This window comes from Alexandromys fortis, unplaced genomic scaffold (genome assembly GCF_014885135.2).
Source record: "Alexandromys fortis isolate MF-2015 unplaced genomic scaffold, M_Fortis_MF-2015_v1.1 scaffold_202, whole genome shotgun sequence".
Lineage (NCBI taxonomy): Eukaryota > Metazoa > Chordata > Mammalia > Rodentia > Cricetidae > Alexandromys > Alexandromys fortis.
In genome coordinates, this window is record NW_026068077.1 from 2061168 (window position 1) to 2084514 (window position 23347).

The window sequence follows — 23347 nt, forward strand, 5'->3', positions numbered from 1 at the left end:
TCAAGTTCTGTTCCGCATTTAGACACAGTATACACGCGCCTCCCAATCCCAGAATTCCTCCTTGCAGGCTTTCTTAGTGAATAACCAAGGGAGATTTTCTCATGCAAGGCTTAACCAGATTTGCTGTGGAAGAGAAAGGCAAACCATTCCTATTTTTGGCTTTATGCTTAGACAAAGGAACAAACAGCTTATTTCAAGACACTTACTGAGACATTGAACATTCTCCGTCTCTGTCTCTCTGTCTCTGTCTGTCTGTCTCACTGTCCCTGTCTCCCTCTGTCCCTCCCTTCCTCCTCTCTCTGAAGAAAGGAAGCCATTTGACAAAGCAGCAGCTCGGGCTGCCCTCTAGTTCATCTGTCCAGGCTAAAACTCTCTCCTGTCACTCTTCATTCTTAGACCGAACTGCCTGTTTCTCCTTTATCACCGGAATCTGTAAGAAACAGCAGGTAGCAACAGGAAGCCGCTGTATCTTCCCATTCGCTTTTTTGGCTCCTGTCTGGGGCCTACAGGAGATTGGGGGTTGAGGTTCCCCGCAGGAGCGCACTAGGCAGGGTGTGGTTGGGTCTGTGGGTCCTGTAGGGCCCTGGCTGGTTGGCCTGAAGCGGGCTCTGCTCTTGACTGAGTAGGAACATGCAGGATGTGATTTCTCATCTCCCTTCACACATACAGCCTCAATGGCACCTCCTCCTCAGAGGCCTCCTCACACCCTTCTGCTTTTGCTTTTTAGTGCTGGGGGCTGAACCCAGGGCTTCACACAGCTGGGCAGATGCTCTCCAGTTTAGGGTTTGACAAGAATGCGGCTCAGCTTTGCAGCCCCACCTTGTCTTGTCTGCTTTTGACGTCAGTGTTCAGATCTCTTACTGCATCAGAATTCAGATCACAGACTGACTACTGCTCTTGCTTCTAATTTCCCCAGTCTCTTGAGGGGCATCTCTGAATCTCCTCCTACCTGTTGTCTTCCTCTCTCCTGTGCCTGCAGAAAGCCCCTTGCAAACCCTCCCCATGCCCAGGCTCCTGCATTAGGGCTTGGAGACTTGCCCCAAGGGGAAAGTGGTGGTTTTGGTCAAAACAGACAAATGCTTTCCCCTAGGAGGAAACAGAGATCAGCAATGAAAGCAGCCACACATGCAGTATCGTGAAGAATCGACTCCGTCCATGGGTTTTCAATGTCAAACAGCATCCTAAAACTTGGTCCAAGCACTGAAATCAGACACGAAAACTTTGCTACTTTGAGTGGTCGTATATAAGATTTCATAAAGAAGAATAAGTCTTCAAAGCCTGAGGCTAGATTCCTTGAAGGAATAGACTGAAGTCTTCTCATTCCACCACCTCACTTATCTAATATCCTCTTATTTTCCTGGAAAAACCTAAGTGTTTGTTAGAAATCCATACAGCATCTTTCTTATTAAAGGGTAGCCTTTGCGATCACACTAATTTAGGTTTAATTTTTGCCTTAGCTACTTTTGTGGCTCTGGAACAGGTATCATTTGGAGGCAAAGGTTAAGTGAAAAAAGTATGTACCAAATTCACAGTACAGTAGGCAGCACTCAATGAAAGGCAACCTGTGTATGCCATCCCACTGTGTGCCTATGATAGCGATCTGTGTATGCTGTCCCACTGTGTGCCTATGATAGCNACTTGTGGGGTCAGTTCATGTGACTTCTGAAGGTTGAGCTTCATCAGGCTTGAAAGCAAGAGCCTTTACCCACTGAGCTGTCTTGGCCCTCCTATATCCCCTCCTCTTTTTTTGAGACAGGATTTAATGTACTTTAGGTTGGTCGTGTCCTTGCTGTTTAGTAGAGAATGACCTTGAACTTCTGACAGAACCTTGGGTTTCTGTGATGGTGGGGTAGAACCTAGGAGTTTTTGTATGCCAGGCAAGCTCCCCTCCCCTTCTGAGTTTTGGTCTTAAGCATGTCAGATGGTAGCCAGAGTTGAGCTACCACATGCCCCATATAGGAAATCTCTATTCTGCTCACTATGACGACTAAGGTTCTATGCATCGAGTGAGGGCTCTTTGGGCAGTGACAGGGGGTTTTGCTCAGAGTTTTGTTAATCTCTAGGACGTGCTCTGAGGACCATGGGTGCATTTTTCTTGTGAAGTCTGGTTTTGACAAGAACTAGTCTCCTCACTAAGTCCATTTAGACAGAACCTCCCCCCCCTTCCCCAGCACACATACCATTTATATCTGATGGAGTCAACAATTTGAGTGATAGGGCTCCCTTGCCTCCATCAGCCCCCAGGTCTGATTACCAAGGACTCTTTATCAAGAATCCCGCTAGATTAGATTACAGCCAGAATTTCTCTTGCCCTGGATGCTTCTTCTGTAATTTTCTGTCCATTGAATCCAACGTTACCCCTTGGCCACCAGTATCCACTCATCTTTGTTGTAGCTTGACTTTTTAAAGCCTTTCTCCCCATTGCAAACTCGACTACCCTTTTCCTTGTGCCTGCTGCAGGAACCAGGAACGAAGTCTTACCATATTTCGATAGATGACGTTAAATATATTTTTCTTGAACAGGAAGAAGGATTAGGATGAGTGTAGCCCAGGGAAGTGGGGATTTATCCGGGAACCAGGAATTGGGGAAGGTTTATTAGCTGCAAGTTGCCTGTGGCTGACAAAGCGACCATCTTTTAAGAAGATCATATTTGCTTTAACATACCCTGGGAAACCTATGGCTGCTTTGTTTACTAAGAAAAGACTGTAAAGATACCTGGATGACACTGCCCTTCAGGAAGCGCCACTTCATGAACATGAAGTCACATTCTGAGACTAGAAGGCTTTCCTAGAGTATAGAAGGAGCCCTTGGCGCTTCCATCCCGTGATTTCCTTTGCACCAAAGAACTGATGGCCAAACACAGAGAAGTTTAGCATGAACTACTCTCTCTCCTGAAAAAAAAGAGAGGAGACCTAATTTCCCCTCTGCATCCTTGACTGCTGATAAAGCAACACCAGCTGAAATCAATCCGACCAAGGCTACGTTCACCTAGGTAAACGCCGAGGAAGAAGTTCTCAATGAGGGGCTTCGGGAGAAGGCAACAAGAAAACCACCAGTTAATACCAGGAAGGGAAGGACAGCACTGACAAATTGCAAGCAGAAAGATCTAAAGAGGTCCCATACTGTCCTGAGCACGCTGGGGAACACACTCTGAGAAATCTCCCTTTGAAATGTGTTCTCTGTCCAGACAGGAAGCTCTGTCGTCTTCCCCCTTCATCCTATTAAGTGTGGACTTAGGTTCTGAATTACAGCAGAGGTTTACACCCCACTTTCTGAGTCACTGCTTTCTAAGACAACACTCTGATTTTCCTTGGAGTATGTCCACTCAGGCACTGACCAACCCGGATCCTATCCAGTCTCTAAGACCTGACAGGTTTATAGCCAAAGGTGGGTTGAGAGGCAGTTCATCCAAGTTCAACTTCCAATGAGTGACCTAGCGTGCAATAGCCGGCTGGGCTCGCAGTAAGGAGAGGCATTCCTTTTGGAAAAGTTGGTGTTTTTGTGATTCTGAAGGTTATGTGAGCTCAGTTTTTCCCCTTAACCATCTGCTGCAGGTGCTGAGGAAACACTGTTTGTGTTTCTGTATGGCCACGGTGTAAATAACCTCCACTTTCAGTAACCCTTTAAAACTAAACCAGCTGCCCGCAGGCTTCCAAACAACCTGTGACTTCCAGTAAGTCTGAGCCGACATTATTGCCAGTCTTGCCTTACCTCCCCTTTACCTTTGGGCTACAGCCCCACAAATGCACAGCCTGGCTCGGCTTTCCCCAAATACAGAGGCTTTAAATAACTAATCTCCTGGCTCGTGTTCCACTCCAGTCATTTGCCTGAGAACTAAACATCATCTTATGCTTTATAAATTTTATATTTTAATTGTTGGCACCCAAGAGGGTCTTTCAGAGTGTGTTAGCTGTCTCGCTTTTGTATGTTGTTTGTTATGTATAAGCCTCAATACCAATGTGGACCTTATCTTCTATTTTTTTTTTTTTTTTTTTTTGCCCTAGGAATCCTGAGGGTCTTATCTGGAGCAAGGTTGTACTCTATAAAACGTGTATGTACATATACAGGCTAAATCTGGGACTTAGGAATTTAGATTTATGAATCCAGACTTGTTTTCATTCTTCTTCTTTTTCTCTCCTCCTCCTTCTCTTCGTTCCTCTTCTTCCTCCTCCTTCGTCATCTTCCTCTTCCTCCTCCTTCTTTTTCTGTAACAGTCCTCGCTGTCCTTGAACTGACTTTGTAGTCCAGACTGTTCTGATCTTCATGCCTCTGCCTCCCCAGTGCTGGGATTAAAGTCATGTGCTACTACAGATATGTTTTTATTCCTAACCCCAGAGGATTCTCTCCTCCACCAGTCTGAGGATATTCCGAGGCTGAGATGTGGTTTCATCTCATGCAACTAATAATGGATCCTCCACATGCCTTAGAGTGGAGATCACTGGTGTCTGAGGCATAGTGGATTCTTTTATGGGTTGTAACAAAAAGAACTCTCTCTCTCTTTTCTGGCTCACAGTTGAAAGGCTCAGCCCATTGGTACATAGAAGTCAAACTATCAGGGGCTTGTAGAAGTTGTTAACATCACAGCCATGAATAGAAAACAGAGAGAGGGGAGTGCATTCAACATTGATTGAGTCATGGAGAGCAGTTGAGGCAAGGCAGTGTGGGGAAGGATCAGAGTTCACTCACAGAAGTCCTGAGAAGCTATTGTATAAAGCTGAAACCTAATTTGCAGTGGGGACTCCAGGGTATTAGAACTCTTAGGACCAAGGGGCATCCGTCAAGGAAAGTTGCAGGCGTGGAGTTGAGCCTTCCCAAGAGAGACTTATGAGTGCTTCAAGTGGCAGAGATGGACAGTGGTGGCTTTCCAAGCCCTTTGAACACTAGCCAGTTTCATCCATCCCTGCTTCCTGGTTGTGCATGCTCTGTGACCAGTTGCTTCAAGCTCTTACTGTTGTAACTTCCTGGTCATGATGGACTGTGTCCCTGTAAACTGTGAGCCACAGCAACTAAACACTTTCTTCCTCAAGTTGTTTTTCTTAGTGTTTCGTCAGAACAAGGGGGAAAGAAAAGAATCACTTCTAAAAGTAAGCTATGAAAGGATGGACCAAATCAATTGAGGTTTGGGTATTTTGAGTGTGTTCGCAGGGGTCCTGAATAGTTGCTCAATCAAGCTGACGCAGAGCATCAGTTTCCCCTGGTCAAGATCACTCACCCTGGTGCCTCAATGCAGTTGTTTACAGTCAGGCCAGTTTTGCCTTGCGTGATGCACCTGCCACTGTTCTAGAGACAATTTTGGTTGTTACAAATGTGGGAGAGGAGTTCTTACCATCACAGTGAATTATGTCATCTAATTTTGGTCTTTTTTGTTTGTATTGTGATAATGTTTCATGTAGCATGGACCCTTTACATCGTTAAGTGCACTGATGAGTGGCGTTAGCCGCATTTTTGGACAACCACCACAACCATCCGTTTCCAGAACTCTGTGTCTTACTTTCCTAACTGAAAGTCTGCACACATTACACCAAAGCCAGGAACCTCCCATAAAGGAAATTGTTCACTTTTTTTCCTTCAGGGACTGGTTTATTTCACTAAATACAATATCCTGAAGTTTCGCCTACATTGTAGCTTTGTTCCAGAATGTCCTTCTACGTTCAGTGTAAGGTGCAAATCACAGTTCACACCTGTAGGGGCTCAACTGCATCTGCATTTTGCTGTTGAGCAAGATTAACACCGCTCTAAATATTGGTTTGCAAATGTATGTTCAAAGCCCTCTTTTTAGTTCTTCTGGGCAGATACTCAGATATGAAATTGCTGAATCTGGTGATAGATTCATGTTTGATTCTGAGAGGAACCACCAACCATATCTGCTTTAGCTGGGGCTTTTTATACCCACCACCAGCGCATAGACATACTCATTCCCTACGTCCTCGTGATTTCCTTCCTGCCTGCCTAACTTCCTTCTTCTACCTGTCCTTCTCCTCTTTCTTTCTTTGTCCCCTTCCTTCCTTCCTTCCTTCCTTCCTTCCTTCCTTCCTTCCTTCCTTCCTTCCTTCCTTCCTTCCGTTTGTTCTTTCTTTCTCCTGTAAAAACATCTTAACAAGTGTAACATGGTTTCTCACTACTTTCTTGTTTTGATTTCCCTACTGTTTAGTGGCATTGAACAGCATTCTACATACTTCTTGACCATTTGTATAACTGGAGAAATGCCTACTGCAGTCTCTTGTCCAGTTTTACACAATCTTATTTGTTTCCCACTGGCTGGAGAGCTTGATGTACTTTTGCTGACAATCTCAGATCAAATGTGTGGCTTTCAAATATTTTCTTCTGTTTTATATTCTGCTTTTTACTCTGTATACTTTGATGCACAATTTAAAAAATTTTAATGCCGTCTAACCTCTGTTATTCTTTTTGTTATTTATGCTGTTAGTGTTTTAGCCATGGAATCATCACCAAACCCGATGTCATGAAGACTTCTGTTTTCTTCTAATACCTTCATCGCTTTAGTGGCTCTGTGTAGATCTTTGATCAAGGCAAAGCTTGAGCTTCCTTCCTGTGCATGTAGGTATCCAATTTGCAGCACTGTCATGGGTTGAGGAGTTTTTCACTTATGAAACTACTAGGTGGCTGCCATCTTACTAAGCTCTTGAGTTCTGTCCTGTATTCTATATGTCTGACTTTGTCAGCACCACCTTTTAGTAATTTTGCAACCTACACTTAGCATTTATTCATTTTTCTTTTTTTTTTCCAAAATATCTTGGCTACCATTACTCATTTGTCCCCCAGTTTCAAGTTTAAGTAAGCTTGTCTGTTAAAAATGTGAGCTATATATAGAAATTAATCTATTATATGTATAATTGATACATATTGTAATATTATATATACAATAGATTATTTTCTATATAATTTCTCTCTACATAATTAATTTCTATATGTAGACAATATAGATTAATTTCTGAATTTTTGGTAATTCAGAAAATGGCGGTCTTGTCGCATTCTCGTTCTCTCTGCTCTGTGAGTCCTGGAGACTGAACTCAGATCACCATGCTTGGTGGCAAGCGCTTTTATCCACGGAGCTCTCTCATCAGCCCCACACATCTTAACATAAGAAGTTTTCAATATCACCGCCTTGCGCCAAGTTATTACTATCTTTTAATCGAAGATCAATTTAGATGTCTCGTGTATATAGTGAATACAGTTGTTGGGATGTTTTGTGTTGTTAGTATTTAATTCTGTCACCTTTAGTGACAGAATACGATTTCTGGTGATTTTTATTACTGACGGCCTTTTAAGATTTCTTCCTAGTTTAATATGTCATCCGTTTGATACATGTTTCATGCATAGTTGAAAGAATGTTAATTTTGCTTCAGTTGTTACAAATCTTTCCACATATTTCCCAGTTTAAGCATGCGAATTGTGGTATTCAAGCCCTCATTTGGAGGGTGTGGTTTCTTCCTTGATTTCTGAGAGAGGCATTAAGAATTTTTGCAGTCTGATATTAGCCACCAATGGCTGTTTCTCCTGCAGTCAGATGGTATTGAACACTCCAGTGCTAGCTGGTGCCTGTGCTGCCCTGGCCTCCTTTTCCTGGACTGGGCTGTCGTGTCTCTTTGTATCTTGCTCTGGCTGCTGTTACCACCCCTCCTGCCTCTGTCGTTAGCATCTGCCCAGTGGATATGGGGCTCCCCTTCAAATCTGATCTTTCAGAATCATTTTGCTCTGGATACATCTCTTGGAGACAGATACACCTGAATTTTGCTTAAAGGAAAACATAATCTGAAAGTCTCTTTCTTTAAATCGGGAAATCTATCTGTGGTCGCCTTCTCTAGGAAAATGGAAACATTTGGTCTCATTCTGGCATCCCTGTTTGCTTCCCTATTTTTATGCAAATGAGCTTTTTACCCTTTCCTGGAGTGATCACGTTTTCTTTGTTTTCCTGCCTAATGGTTGGAAGGGTATACAGGACCACCATAATTTACCGAGCTTAGCACCCCCCCTTCAAAAATAATACATTTAAAGACATGCTATAAAAGCCATCCATTTAGCCTGTCCATTTCCATTTCCGTAAGACAGCAACTTTTCACATCTTCCTTTCCCGGTCGCTAATCGCTCTGTGCTGGACAGACAGAAGACTGATTTTAACCTGGTGGTTAGTAATTTTACACTGGATCTTATTTCATAAAGAATTCTTTTTAACAATTGCACTAATGTTAAATCACCATTGGGAAAAAATCATTTTGATTCAATCATATTGTGTATTGCTAAGTTATTATTTCTCAACTTTATGCCTTTCCTCCTTTTGGATTCGTTTTTTACTTGTTTTTTTTTTTTTTTTTTTTTTTTTTTTTTTTTTTTTTNTTTTTTTTTTTTTTTTTTTTTTTTTTTTTTTTTTTTTTTTTTTTTCCTGGCAATCATTCTTGAATAAAATTTTAGAAAGGCTTGGTAGGTGGCACATTTTCCTAAGTCCTTGAATGTCTTGAATGAACCCAAATGACTTCATTGAGCTATTGGGAATTAAAATGGAACACTCAAATCTTGCTCCTGTTAAACTTTGAAGCCATTTCCCCACTCAGTTTGGATTACAGTTAGAGAGAAAGAGTGAAACAGGCTCATCGCCAGTTATTCATCTGTAAAAGAACCATACAATAGGCACAACACCAAACTACCAGCATTCAGGGAGGGTTACAGATTTACAGGTGAATGTTGGGGAAGAAAAAGTGGGCCAGGGGCTGGAGAGATGCTCAGGGGTTAAAAGGAGGGCTTACTTAAAGCATCCAAACTGCACGGTTGATGAGCTCCCCAATGTTCAGATACAGGGGATCTGATTCCTTCCTCTGGCTCCATCAGCACCTGCACTTGGTTTATGAGACAGGGTTTCTCTGTGTAGCCCTGGCTGTTCTGGACCTTGCTCTGTAGACCAGGCTGGCTTCGAACTCAGAGTTGCTGCCTCTGCCTCCCGAATGCTGGGATTAAAGGCGTGTGCCACCATCATCCTTGGCAGCAAACAAAATCTTGATAGAGAGAAAGAGATAGAAAGAGAAAGAGAGGGAGAGAGAATTTTAGTACGGTAATTCTCCCAGAAGAAGCCTTTAAGCTGAACAGTAAAGCAAAACAGTAGTTTACTGGAGAGTTTCACAATCATATTCACCCTAGACTATGGGTCTAACATTAAGTACTACACATAATTAAATAAATTTACACTAGAATTATGAAGAATTTTACAGCAATTGCATTTTCCTCCAAGTATCAATAAAACATAATTGTCTTATAATATCTAAATGTGCCTTCTTGCCCCCGTGAGACTTTTTGGCACAAGACTGGTAAACGAAGACCCACTCTCTGTTTTTGTAAATGAAGTTTACTGGTGTGGCGGCTCTCATTCAGACACATCAGTGGAATTCGGGAGTGGCAGCAGATTGCTCGCAGAGCCTGAGCCGAACTCTGCCGTCCCTACGATGATGCTTTTCTAACAGTGTAGCTAAGGTAGTTCTCATTTAGCTTGGTGGATCTTGTGAGCATTGGCTCCAGTGGACTTCCAAGTGATTGCAGCTAAAATGTCCAGGATGTCCAGGAAGTCCATGGTCCAGTGACTAGGGTAGCCAGGTCTGGCGAATCAACACCACCAAGACTGCAAAGTTGAAACCCTTTATTGTCTGACTCTTCATTGAAAGTGTGTGCTGACCACTGTCCCAGGACATTCCTCAGTGGATAGCTGCATGAGAGTCATGTCTGGATTCCCAGGAGACAAATGCTAAAACATCTTGATTCCCCTAGGGTGTCTGATGGCCTCACGGACAGCTCTTTAGACATCCAGTTCACTTGTATTTTGCATTAAAAGAAGTTGAAGCTGTCACCCCAGCTTGTGCAATTGTCAGCAACAACTTGTCCTTTAAACAATTCCCTCCTTTTAATTTGGTCTCGTTCTGTCCCTGGGGAGTTGCACAATTCAGCATTGCGGTTTTGGTTTCTTTGCGGTGATGTGAGGGAAGCTGGCGTGGTTTTTAATGTACTGTTGTGTGGGCTCGGGCTGTTGATTGCTTTTGGCCTAGGTGCTGTGTGGAGCTCCAAGGTTTGGCTTTGTGAACGCTGCCTGGCAAAACAGAAACATTTTGTGAAATTTTACAAATGTCACACACACCCGCACACACACACATTTTGAATTGCAAAATTCTCCCCCTTGGCACAAAATTTTTCCCCATGTTTTTCTTCCTCATAATAAATCGTTAGCTCTCTTCAGTTATATATGGAATTGACTTGCAGGTTAACAAGTCCTCGGTTTTTGGTTTACCTTTATTATTTTCCCCTTTTAACTAGCTTACTATGATCTTTTAACTAAAAGAGAAAACAACTTTAAAGGAAAAAAGGAAAGAGAAAAAGAGAGAGAGAGAGACAAAGAGAAAAAAGAGAGAAAGAAAGAACGAAAGAGAGTTTTTCTTCAAACATTCCAAGTGAAATAGTTTTAAAAATCCTGGCATGGTTCCTAATTTGATTCCCACCAAAACACAATTTTCAAGACGAGACCCAGCACAGTGAACTCACTCCCTGCTCAACTTCCCTGAACCCAGAGGGGAGCTCAAAGAGTAGAACACAGGCAACTGTGTGTGAGTTAAAGCCTCCAAGAGAAAAAAAAAAAAATTACAAGAGTGCTTAAAGTCCGCCAGAACCCTCTCCTTCTTATTCCAGCAACACCCTTCCATCTTTCCAAACAAATCTTAGTGATTTAGAACGAGAGTGCAGATGAATGGATTGTCACCAGTTCACAAGGTGACTTTGAACCCCAGAGAGGAAGATTTTCGCTTATAGTCATCAAAGATGGTGGTGGGACCAGACCGGTTCAATTTAATAGTTGGGGGACTCAGTATTTAGGAATCTGTCGATTTGAAGATGCACCCTGGCTTAAGAAATAGTTCCCAATTTGACTACTCAAATCCGCATCATGCTGGGCTCTGCGCTCTACTCTCTGGTTCCACCGCCATACTTCTAGCAGTGACTCCCTACTTTCAGCCCAGCAGCTTGACCCCAGGGTCCCTGCACCTGTGAAGCCGCTCTGGCAGCTTCCATAGACAGTGCTGACTGTCTCGTGCACTGTACTTTTGCTTCAGACTTTTCAGGGCCACAACGATTTGGCAGGCTCCAGAGTCCAGTGTGCACCAGAGCCTCTAAGCCAAATGAGGCTGCCTCAACTCCACGATGTGAAATACGCCGCTCGGCAGTTCCGAAATTCTAAAGGGAAAATGTAGTGGCTTTGTTTTGTTAGCAATAGATCTATTTTGCCTCTGACTGTTGGGAGGGAAAAAAGAACCTAAATGTTCAGTTCCGTAATTGAAACAGTACCGTAGGCAGTGCTGTGCTCTGCGGTGCCCGCTCATGACCGTGCAGGAGAACATTATCATAAAAGCGTACTCCAGAGCCAGGCTGGCTCGGTTGGAACCTCGGCCTCACCACTAAAAAGACCCTGGACCTTATAGGGTACACGGCAGTTCTGCCCCTCCATCTTCTCTTGTCTAACCTGGAAGAAACCATTTACCACTGCATTCTCCGTTTGTAGCTATCTAATTAATTCAACCGCTAAGGTTGAAATTAAACAGGGGCAACAATTCCTACATTTGACGTACTCAGACACATGAGGTTCATGGTCACTGTATTAAGGAGCTCGGGAAAACACGTCTGCTCCAAAGCTGTAGTGGACAGAAGTCTTAGATCTTGTGGGACTGTAATGAGGAGAAAAATGAATTAAATGAGTGAACACATCACCTAGACCAAGGCCTGGGAAGAACCAAGCTCTCAGTGTCAGGGCTGTCGTTATTGTCATCTCTCTTAAGTCCCTTCCAAGATGGTGGCTTCAACTACTAGAGAAGGAGCTAGCTATTTCATTTCTTGGTCACCAGTATTCTATTTATGATTCGTTTCTTGGGGGGCATTCTTTCAGCTTTTATGAAGCTGAAATTTCTTATTTTTCAAAGGAAGACACCATGACTGAATGGTTATGAATGCAGCCTTGGAGCCAACCGCCTCTTTAGAATTCCAGTGCAGCTACTTAGTGGCTGTGCATTCAGAAAAGTAGTTCACTCTTTCTGTCTCTCAGCTTTAACATACGTAAAATGAAAACAATCATTGTGTTAGTTCCTTGTCTCACTGCTATGATAAAATACCTAAGGAAAACAATTCCAAAAAAGAAGCCGGTGGAGAAGTCACCATGGTAGGAACAGGAGGCATCTGGCCGGCCACATTGTTCCTGCAGTCAAGCATCTGGGAGTGATCAGTGTCCATGCTTTCTTTGTGGTATTCGGCCTAAGACCCAGCCCATGGAGCGGTGTTGCCTGTATTCAGGGGGAGTCTTCACATCTCAATTGGTTTAATTAAGAGAATCCCTCACAGACATGGCTAGATATTTGTTTCCATGATGATCCCAAATCTCATCAACCATGGCATCTATATATAATAAAACCCTTCAGAGATTTTTGGGAAATAAATTGATGTAAGAGTGGGACCCCGGATGGGACTTGGCACTGCAAGTTCTCCAAAAGCATCATGCTTTATTCTTATTATTTCTGTTCTACCTTCAATAGCTCTTTAAAATGTCAAAGGAGTTTTCTGGAGAACCTCATGAGGCTCTCAAACTGCTGGTGGAGTGTGGTTTTGAATACCTCAGCCCCTCTGGTCTTTGGGTGGTGTCTGTTTCCCTGTGTTGACTTTCATGGTGGATAGGTGAGCAATTGACAGTTGAGTGACCTGTGACTTAGTAGTTGTCTGGGTGACAGAATTCTACTATCGCTTCCGGTTATTTTTTTTTTTTTTTTTTTTTTTTTTTTTTTTTTTATTGCCTCTGATTGATGTTATAAACCCAGAGGTTCTATTCCATCGTTGACCTGTTCCTAGCTGGTCAATTTCCTCATTCTCTCTCGACTGGCTGTCTTTCACCATGGCTGCTCTGAGTCTACACTTTCCAGTTAAGCTTTAGCTCCTGTGAAGAGTTTCAGGAAGTTGTAGGCTCCCAAATGCTTCATGTCTGGGTCTGTTCTCCAGGTATGTCTGTACTGGGAAACAGGGCACAAATGCATTTTAGTGCATTCTACAACTTACCTGGCATTCCGTCATCTGGTGACTTCTCATGAAAAACCCCACCATTATCCCTGGCAAGGGGTTTGGTCTGTGTTGATCTCATAAAGAACAAGACCACGTTAAACTAGTCCCAGAAGTAATGAGCATTCCCCATCAGACACTAAGACTTTGATGTACCGGAGAGTGTTTCTGGGGTCTGTGGCCCACCATCTTCATCCTGACCCTGGAGATTCCTGGAGAGTGACTCTATTACCCACCATTTAGTCACTTGTCAAGGTTGGAATCGGGTTTCAGGCACGTGAACCCAGACCCAACAAAAAAAAACCTTTATGCCTATGGATTCCATCCTTAACTGGAAACTGGGATTCTGAACTAGTTTTGTAGAAATAGCAAAGAGAAAAGATAAAAGAAAAACCCATTGAAGACTATGGGCCAAGAATCAGTATCTTGAGTGGTTGGAGGACATAAGGAAGAAAATGTTGAAATCTAGCTCCAAGGTGTCGAACCCAGGGATTGACAATCTGGAGGGTGAAAACTATCTTCCAGTTGGATCCATCCCTGAAGCATGGCGCCCGGATATTAGCAATGTAATGTACACTTGCTGATGATGGATTTTGTAGTTACAATCACAGGTTCTGAGAAGACAGATGGTGACATTTACGGCATGCTAAATGACATGCAAACCCAAGCATTGAAGATTATAATGCTCAGGTAGCAATTTGTACATCTTTTCCACAACATTAATGATACTCGAGTTTTTCCAAATAAAACTGCAATGGATTGAATTGTTTAAAAGAAAAAAAAAACGGTTATTCCTCTTATCAATATTATGTCCTCATTTTCTCCTTTAGGATGTAAGGTGCCATGTCCTCTTTACAGAGCCCACAGAACATTCCAGAAAGATAAAGTTGCTTTTCCTTTTCCCAAATGAGGAAAAACATGATATCGAAGGTCGTGGACACTGGGTGTGAAAAAGTGATGCCATGTGTGCCATGAAAATTCTCTGACAATGACAGGCCCCCGACGAACAGTATTCTGTGTGGTTTATGGTTTCTATGGCAAGAGGAGTGAATGCTTAATTATTAGGATTCAGAAAGGCAAAGGTTAAACCTCGCAGGAAGCTGATCTTTTGGAGTGTCGGTGGGGAAAATGTTGAAAAGACTGAAGGACATATGGGGAGCTAACGGAGACCAGCTCACGTGCCGCCGCCGTTTCGCTGAATTACGAATGCATGCGGAGGCACGCTCTTCCCAGTCTCATTTCATTTAAACCCAAATGGCTATGGGAAATGGTGTCATACACCTGGTGAAGAGCTCCGCTTCTTAAAAAATGTTATCACTTCACCCAAGAGACTGGTGTTGAACCAACAACAACATTCTCTCTGTAGTTTTCAAAATGAGCTAAACCACGTTGCAAAATACTCTTATTTCCACACACACACACAAACCCAAACACGGAAAGAAAATAATTGAATCCCTTTCCCCCTGTGTGGCTCTGTTGACATCACTGGTGGCATTATGATAGCATTACCCATTGCTTAGGAGGCGAAGCAGGTAGCTTTCCCCCTCCCACTTAAAGCTAGGAAGAACTAGGCATAGAAACATTTTTTTTATTGTTTGAGGTGAAAGGCTATGTTATAAAACAATAAGAAACAGTCTACCAAACTGTTTAGAACGAGAAACCAAAACCCACACAGTAAAACTTCAGCATTATATTCAAGAGAACAACAGAACAAAAACAGAATTTGTTTTTAGTTGGCAAATACACAAAATGAATTTTCACAAAATGCATTCAGAATAATATTTGACACATTGGAGGCACCATCTCCATTTTGCTACGGTACATTTATAAATCAGATGCTGTACATTTTTGATCCTTGAGCCACATCGGGTATACGCTTGTGTTTTTCTCGGTCTACTGAGTATTTAAAAATATTTCCTACTGGCTACCAACATTTGAAAATTAGAATAAATCTCAGGAAGATTCTGATTTTTAGTTTTGTTGGAAAAAACAGCCCAGAGGCCTGTGTTTCACGAGGTGTCAGCTGGGTAGGAACAGAGGCCAACTGCCTTCTGGTCAGAGTTCTGAGTGCACTTTTGGGGGCCAGGAGGGAACAGTCTTCAGGCTGAGTAAGGCTCATGGCTGGGTGATACCTCCTAGATAGACACCTGAGATGGCTTGCAAGATCAAGCTCAAGTTACTAAAGCATTAATAAAAACATACACTCTACACGTGGCCCCGGTATAAAGGGTTATAGACATCTATTCTCGGTAGGCTTTTCTTGTTGTGAGTTACCGTCAACAAGTCCTATTTTAAAATCCTTTCTGACAGAATTAAGCAATCAGATAATGTCACTCGCTAGCTCTATTTACAATTTACTTCTGGACCCAGCCCTCAGGTGGCCTTTTAAGGGAAGGTATTTAATTACTTCCTACCACCTAAGGGAATGTGGAATTACAAATACAGCCAGATTACTGCGGTGCGTGGCGTGTTCGGTTCATAATTTGTTATCTTCTGTTCATTTCCTTCGCTCGGTGGTTTAGAATGGAGACACTCGCCGCCGCGGATGTTCTAACAACACCTGTCAACTTTAAATAAGATTTTAAATATGTACTTGAGAGAGCAAGTTAAGAGAACAGTGAGGTGTATCACGGGGCTGGGCTTGGTGACAAGCTAAGCTGAGAACCATAGGTTTCTGGGACATAAGATTCTCCTCAAAGGAACAGGCATTGATTTGGAGTTGTTCGCTAGTCATGTGATCTGTATGCCCAGCTGACCTTCTTACAACCGAGATGACCAGTGAATACTACAAATTGCATAGAATTACACATGCTGGAAAAAAAAAAACAGGTTATACGTGCACACTTTGATATTGTGTCTTTCAAGTACAGTTCACAGCTCTTTTGTCCTGGGAATTCTAGAGCATTAATAAATTCAGGTTTATTTTTGAGAAAAGTAATTCTTGTTACAATTGTCTATTTCTTTGCGTGTGTTTGTATGCAAGAATGCAGAAGGATACATATGCATGGCCACTGAACATGTGTTGAAGTCAGAGGTCAATTCGTAGAAGTCAGTTCTTTCCTTCCACCACGTGGACCCCAGGAATAGAACCCAGCTTCAAGTACCTTCACCCATTGAGTCAGCTCACTGGCCCAAAAGCGAATTTTGTATGAAGGGAATTCCAAAAGCTGAGAAACTTAAGAAAAAAAATAAAAAAAAGTTAGCAATATTGCATTTTCATGACCTTTTCCTTCATGAATTACTCAGAAAACTGGATTCAAACTTTCCAAAATAAAAATTTCTTTGGCTTACCACTAAAGCATAATAATTTTTGGTTTAAAAGGAGCTGCTGGAGGATATGAATTGGAGGATTTTCTTTTAAAAAAAATAAAGAGATGAGAAAAGAAAGAAATCGGAGCACCAAACAGCACTAGCTGCTGCTTTAATTCGGGGGTTCGTAATTACTGGAAGCCATAACCTCATCAGACATGATTTTTAGTGGCTTGATTTTTGAATTTTTCCTCTCAGAAAAACAGAGATGTGTGTTCAGACCTGAAAAAGCCCTTCCTGTGTCGGTTAGCATGCCTCCATGTATGGTTTGTCTAGAGGAAAGAAAGGGACGTGGATGAGCGCAAAGAGAAAATACAGGTTCTAACCACGACGCGGAAGTCGTAAGCGGGAGCCCAGTGGGAAGGTGGATGAGGAGCAAAGTTTTAGGCCATGGCCGCTTCCTTTACACTTCCCTGCAGACTGATTCTAAAAGCAAGGCTGAACCCCTAAGCTTTCATAGACGGATGGGAACAGAGGCGCTAGAAACAAACAGAGGGAGTTTTTTGGATGCTGCCTAGAAAGGGGATGGGGGTGGGGGGGAAAGAGATTGGAAAATGTTGCGAGCATTCTGTTCATGTTGTTACTTAGTGCAGTCTTGTCTCCCCAGCCCACTAGTCTGGAACAAAAGTCAGTCTCAAACATAACAACAGACACTGGGGAGTTCGCCAGCAAAAGATCACCTCCCAAAGAACAGGATGCTGATGGGGACTAATGCCAGGCAGTCCCAGGAAACAGCGAGACTGACGCTGCAAGCCAGGCTCCACAGCGTCTCCTTGCTGCAGAGGCCTGAACCGCAGGGGAGAGGAGGGGACTGAGCTGATCTTCCCCGCTGCAGGCAAGGTAGGCACACCTCTTTAGCTCCTGGAGGCCAAGGAATAGAAAAACACTGTGTAACTGAGCCCCCAATAAAGGAAGGCCCCCTTCGGAGAAAGGTAAACAGTTCATTATGGCCTCGACTGCACACCATTTCCTCAAAATGAATCCCTAGTGGTGTTCTTGGTCCAACGTCAGGGCCTGAGCTGGGTGGCCAGCATTCACCTGGAAACGCTTGGGTGTTGTGGCACGTTTGTAATCACAGGGCCAGGAGGCAGAGACAGGCAGATTCCTGGGGATTACTGGCTCGCTGGCTTAGCCTACAATATTCACCACCGCTCAAAGAATGACACCAACAGGTATTCATACATGTGTGTGCATTTATTCATGTATCCAACACACATGAACCTGTGCATGTGCGCATGCGCTGAATCCCAAGCAATGGAGAATTGGAGACATCATTTTGATCTCATCTGGCCACACTGCACAATGTAGATAGAACTATGCCCATTTTATCCCATGAGCCCCTTCCTTTGATTGATTCCCTTCTGTTTAGTACCTGCCCATGACTGGGCTGTTTGCCAGGTCTTGTGATCAGAGCAGCAGCGTCTGGCCTCTGCTTTGGGACAACTCACTTCAGTATGCATCGGTGATTTTGATAAAAGTATACTGTTCAGCAGAGGGATGGAGCGTGCCTGAGGATCCCAGGAGGTTGCTCTAGCTCAACCAGCGTGGTCTGGAGGCAAGTGGTCAGAAGAGGCCTGGTACTCAGCTGTTGCTTCTAAAAAGAAAATAGTTTCTGGCCTCTGCAATTTGCCAGGGCTTTAGATTTTTTTCTTCCTAAGTTCCTATTTTGACTCAGTTATAGCCTTGGAGTCAGTACTGACAATGTGATTGTTCTCTATCATAAATTCCTTGGTGGTAACCCACCCCTATCAAATTGGGTATGTTAAACTATGCTAACACTAGGGCAAACTGTTAGTTTATTAAAAAGTTAAAGCTATACTTACCATATTGTTGACCCATACTCTATGTGTGGGTCTTGCCTAAGAGAAAAAAAAAAGTTTGTCTAGGAAAAGGCTCATACACAACATTCATGGTCGCTCACTCATAAGTTCCAAGAAACATGAAGCGATTACAACACTCATCAAGAGTCCAACAACTAAAACTTGTGGTAGGATCATGTGACTGGCAGAGCAGTTTAAGAGTAAACACTAAATGAATATACAAAAGCAATACAGATATAAAAAAAATAATACAGAGGTATAGATACTTTGAGTAAAAGGAAACAGGCAAACAAGTGTGAACAATCTGTATGAGTCTAAGGTGACCACAAGTGTGAGCAATCTGTGTGAGTCTAGAGTGACCACAGTATTAACAGTCTGTATGAGTGGTGGCCACAAGTGTGAACAGTCTGTATGAGTCTTAGATAAACCAATTGGAAACATCATTATTTAGTGCTGGGCAGAGTCCACTCTTTGAGTCCTCCCCTCCTATGCTCTTCATACAACCCTTCCCCCTGTACTTATCTGTGCCTAAACACATTCCTCTTAGAAGGATGCCAGTCAGCTTGGTGCTCACTCTGAGGCTCTCATGTTATTACCTGATGAAGGATTCTATCTTCACGTAGGGTCATCCTCTAAAGTATTGTGGGTTACCATCAACCCTATGAGTTTTAGTGAGATACAGTTTACCTTATACCATGGTGGTTCTGCTTTAACATTCTAGAAAGGGCAATCAGATCAACAGTGACAGAAATCAGAACCATAGTCACCTGGGATGGTGGGAGGAATTGGTGAGCGGTTCAGGTGTGAGAAAACTTCAGAGGGATGGTGGACCCAATGCTGTTTTCATTGATGGTGGTGGGTTCATGGATGTTTGCGCATGGCAAAGCTTACCTCATCGTATGCTTTTAAGGATAAGTATACACAGTGTTCTTTTAAGAAATGGCTGGTCTTCCCTTCTCTTCCCTTCCCTTCCCTTCCCTTCCCTTCCCTTCCCTTCCCTTCCCTTCCCTTCCCTTCCCATTCTCCTCCAGTCCCAGGTCCAGCCTCTCCCTTATGCCCCACTCACCCTCGCTGTCTTGCTTTCTGCAGGTATTTAAATACTGTCAAGTTTCTCAAACAGCCCCAGAAGCCCTTGGAAATGTCTCCCCTGCTTTGAATGTCCTTGCTCCTTTTCTGCTTCAGGAATACAATTTGGATACTCACTGTAGGCTCAGCCGGTAGTCTATCTGACTGCTTTCATGGATTTGTTACAATTATTTTGTGTGCTATGTAAATGCAAAAAAAAAAAACCAAAATGGGGCCAACAACATGGCTCAGAAGGTACTTGCTTCCCGTACTGAGAACCTGATTTCAACCCCCAAGACCTGTAGAGTAAAAGGAGAAAATTGACTCCCACAGAGTCAGTTACCCCCTCATCTCCACAGGTTCCCCTCACATAAACAAACACAGAAAAAAAAGTGTAAAAATAATTTTGTTTAAGCCAGGTGCTGATGGTGCACGCCTTTAATCCCAACACTTGGGAGGCAGAGGCCAGCCTGGTGTACAAATGAATTCCAGAACAGCTTGAGCTACACAGAGAAACCCTGTCTTGAAAATAATAATAATAATAATAATAATAATAATAATAATAATAATAATAATAATAATAGTTTGTATTAAGTTTTTGTTTGAAGTTAACCTTTTGGGGGTTTGAAAATAAACTTTTTATTTTAGAATCATTTTAGATTTATAGAAAAGCATCCAAAACCAGCCAAATTGCAAACATAATGCAGAGTGCTGACATTTTGTATTGTTAGAAGTAGGAAGTCAACCCCGGTACATTTACTACTGTCAAAATGTCAGACTTCATTCACATTTGAGGAACCCCCCCACTCGCGTCCTTTTTCTGCTCCAGGACCCAGCACAGAATGCCCATCACATTTTATTGTCGCGTCATCGATGTCCTCCACTTTGTGATAATGTCTCACTCCTTGCTGCTCTGCTTCTGTTGGTTTGATATTGCTTTGTTTTAATATTGTTCATCTGGCCCCTAGAAGTTAAGAAAGAAAATCAATGATTTATGCAACCTCCTAGGTGCCTGTAAAGGATTCTCCAGACTCTAGAGGAACGGAATTAATTAGACAACATGACAAAGGGGACTTTAGCAGATCGCTTTACATGATTACAGCTAGATGGCCCAATAATGGCCATCCCCCAACAACGGCCACCTATGTTTATCCAATGATGGCCCTCTATGTCTTTGTGCTTGGAGAGACTAAAACAGGACGCAGTCCAGCAAGCTGGTGCTGAAGTCCTATAAGATTTCTGGAGAACCACTGGTCTTTAGTTTATACAGGAAGCTTGAGGATGCTTGTTCCCAAGGTGGGGACACATGGTGGGGACAGCAGCAACAGGAACAGCAGAGCAGATGTTCTTACCAACAAGGAAGGAGGAGGGCAGGCAAAAGCTTCCCACGTGGGAGGATGGGGGAGGTATCCAGGAGTACCTCAGAAAGGCCCCACCCACTCTGGGGGAGGGGTTTCCCCTTTAAATTAATCCTTCCAGTATATCTCAGATGCAATCAAGCTGACAAGCAAGATGAGTCATGGCAATGCCACTCATACCTTTTTGCCTGCCTTTTGACACTCAAAATCATCCAGAGGCAGCTACTCTTGATTACCACCCGTTTAACAGACGAAGAAGCCACTTAAACAACACCAACCTCTGGCTAGCTTGACTCTCAACCACTGGTCTGAGGCAACCAGAGAACACGAGTTAGAAAGATGAACGGATTCCTTTGTACAAGTCTTTCTGCAAAACAGAATTCAGCGTAGCTAGGGACCTATAGAGAGTGCACATCCCCTTAGCTGCTTCTGGATACACTCAACCTTGGTGGGTCATTCTGGAAAACATGCAGCCCAAGCTTAGTCTGGCAGGAGCTGCATCACTGCCTGCCCCAGCCATCCATCCCTACCACAAACAACCACCGCTCCCCAGAGAGGCACCTCCCCTTATCAGAATAAACCATGAATATACCAAACCATACTTGGGCCATCTCCAACACAGACATTTGCCCGTGAGAAGGAAATGGTCTGTTATGCTGAAGTATTTTCTGGGGATCATAGAAGGAGTCCAAGCCTGGGCAGACTAGAAACTGGCTGCGGTGCCCCCTGGAGGCAAACTCAGCATGCACTCCCAACTGTGAGCCAGGTGATGAGCCTTGTCCATTCCTCTCTGGATAATCTGTGGTGTCCTCAAAATGAACTCGTCTTCCAGTTGTGTTATCATGCAAGGAGATTTGTGGAAAATTCTCTGCGGTAACTGAAGACTGTTTTTTGCACCTTCATCTTACAGACGGTAGAGAGGCATGAAGAAATGACAGAAAGTTGAGCTTAGATGTAACTGTTTTGCTTAATGTGGGAGGAGGCGGAGGGTGAAGGTGGTTCCCCCAAATTTATAGGAAAGTCATCCCATGAGTGGGGTTTCTTCATAACAACAATAAAAGACCTGCCTGCTCTCCTCAAATCATTGGGCCCCATTTCAGCAGAGAGCTTGAGGGATTGGACCATCCCACGGGTTTCTGAGCTACAAAGTCTGGTCAGTGGGAGGTGGCAGGGAAGATACAGTGCAGGCTACAGCAAAGCCACCCACTGGTGGGATGGAGTCCATGTCTCAGGGCACCCAGTCCTAACCATCCTTTCCCATTGCCAATTTTCTGTCATGGGGGATGCGGCATTATCATAGTCCTTCGTCACCTCTGCTCAGCAGGAGCATGGCTGCCTGGGGCAAAGGGACAAGAACATGGCATATAAAGTCTGTCGGCCTGTCCCTGTCCACCCCCTCCTATAAAACTAAAGAGCAACCTGTCACACTTAAGCTAGAGCTGACCTGTTTTCCACTCCCTCACCTTGATGGACTCTGCTTAGCAGCCTGCAGTGTCCCCGGAACACCTTTCCTGAGATCTGGGCTTGGCAAACTTTTTCTGCAGAGGGTCAGAGAGGACAAAACTTAGGCTTTGCCGGCTGTGCCATAGCTGTCGCTAAGCTTGGACTTTGCTGTTGGGTTTTCATGGCAATAACAATAAACTCACGGAAACAGGCACAGACAATCCATACATGAATGAGCATGATTGCTGGCCAATAAAACTTTATTTACAAAAACCCATGGCTGGCCAGATTAGGCCCCTGGGTCATGGTTTACAGATTACTGCCTTCCATAAATGGCTCTAAATAGAACCAAGAATTTCTAGGCAGAGGAGAGTTATTTTGCTTGTCATGGTATTTTTTATAGTTAGTATGTTCTCAAGAAAGCTCATTGCAAATCTATACCATATTCGTGGAACGATTAAAACTCAGAGACGTGCAGAATTAGGGTAACAAATCATTTTTATAAAGCAAAAATCAATACTGTTGAACTTAACGTGGTATTTACTTGTAAAGTCGTTGAAAGCTGATATGAAATTTCTTCCTTGGATAATTTGAACATTATTACTGAAGATCTTGTGTGTATAATATATTTTACTTGCTCATATCTCTCAATATGTAACCTAGCTCATGAGGTGATCTTTTTATTCTGAAGATGACAGTAACATTATTTTGGAGTTTGGCCACTGCTCTTTGAAATGATTCCTCTTAGTGTCTCTCTGTAGCATCCAGTTATTTCTCTGGCACAATCTCTGGGGGTAAAAACAACCAACAAAACAACAATAGCAACAACGAAACCTAATTCTTTCAGATAAAGAAGCATAACCCAGATCTTTCCTGGAAATTGAAACGAAGATTTATGGTGCCAAGTCCAAGGACCATTGTCTATCAGATAACCTAGATAATACCAGCAGGGGAAAATACTGGAAAACACATCTAAAGGAGTCTCCATCTGGTCAGTGCTAACAGAGGGCTGGATTAGATACTTAACCCAAGCATCCCCCAAGCTCATGGAGCTGGTCGCTTGACTTCCAACTGGGTGTCCTCTAAAGAGCCATCAAACAGCGGCGTCAATTGCACCGCTGTGAAAAATATCACCTCTCACCCCACTGTATAAATGGAGTTGCAACCAGTCAAATGTTCAGGCTCCAACATTAGAAATTTTATTTTTGGTTATTTACTTATTTATTTTTGAGACAGGGTCTTGTAGTCCAGGATGGTCCTGAACACACAAT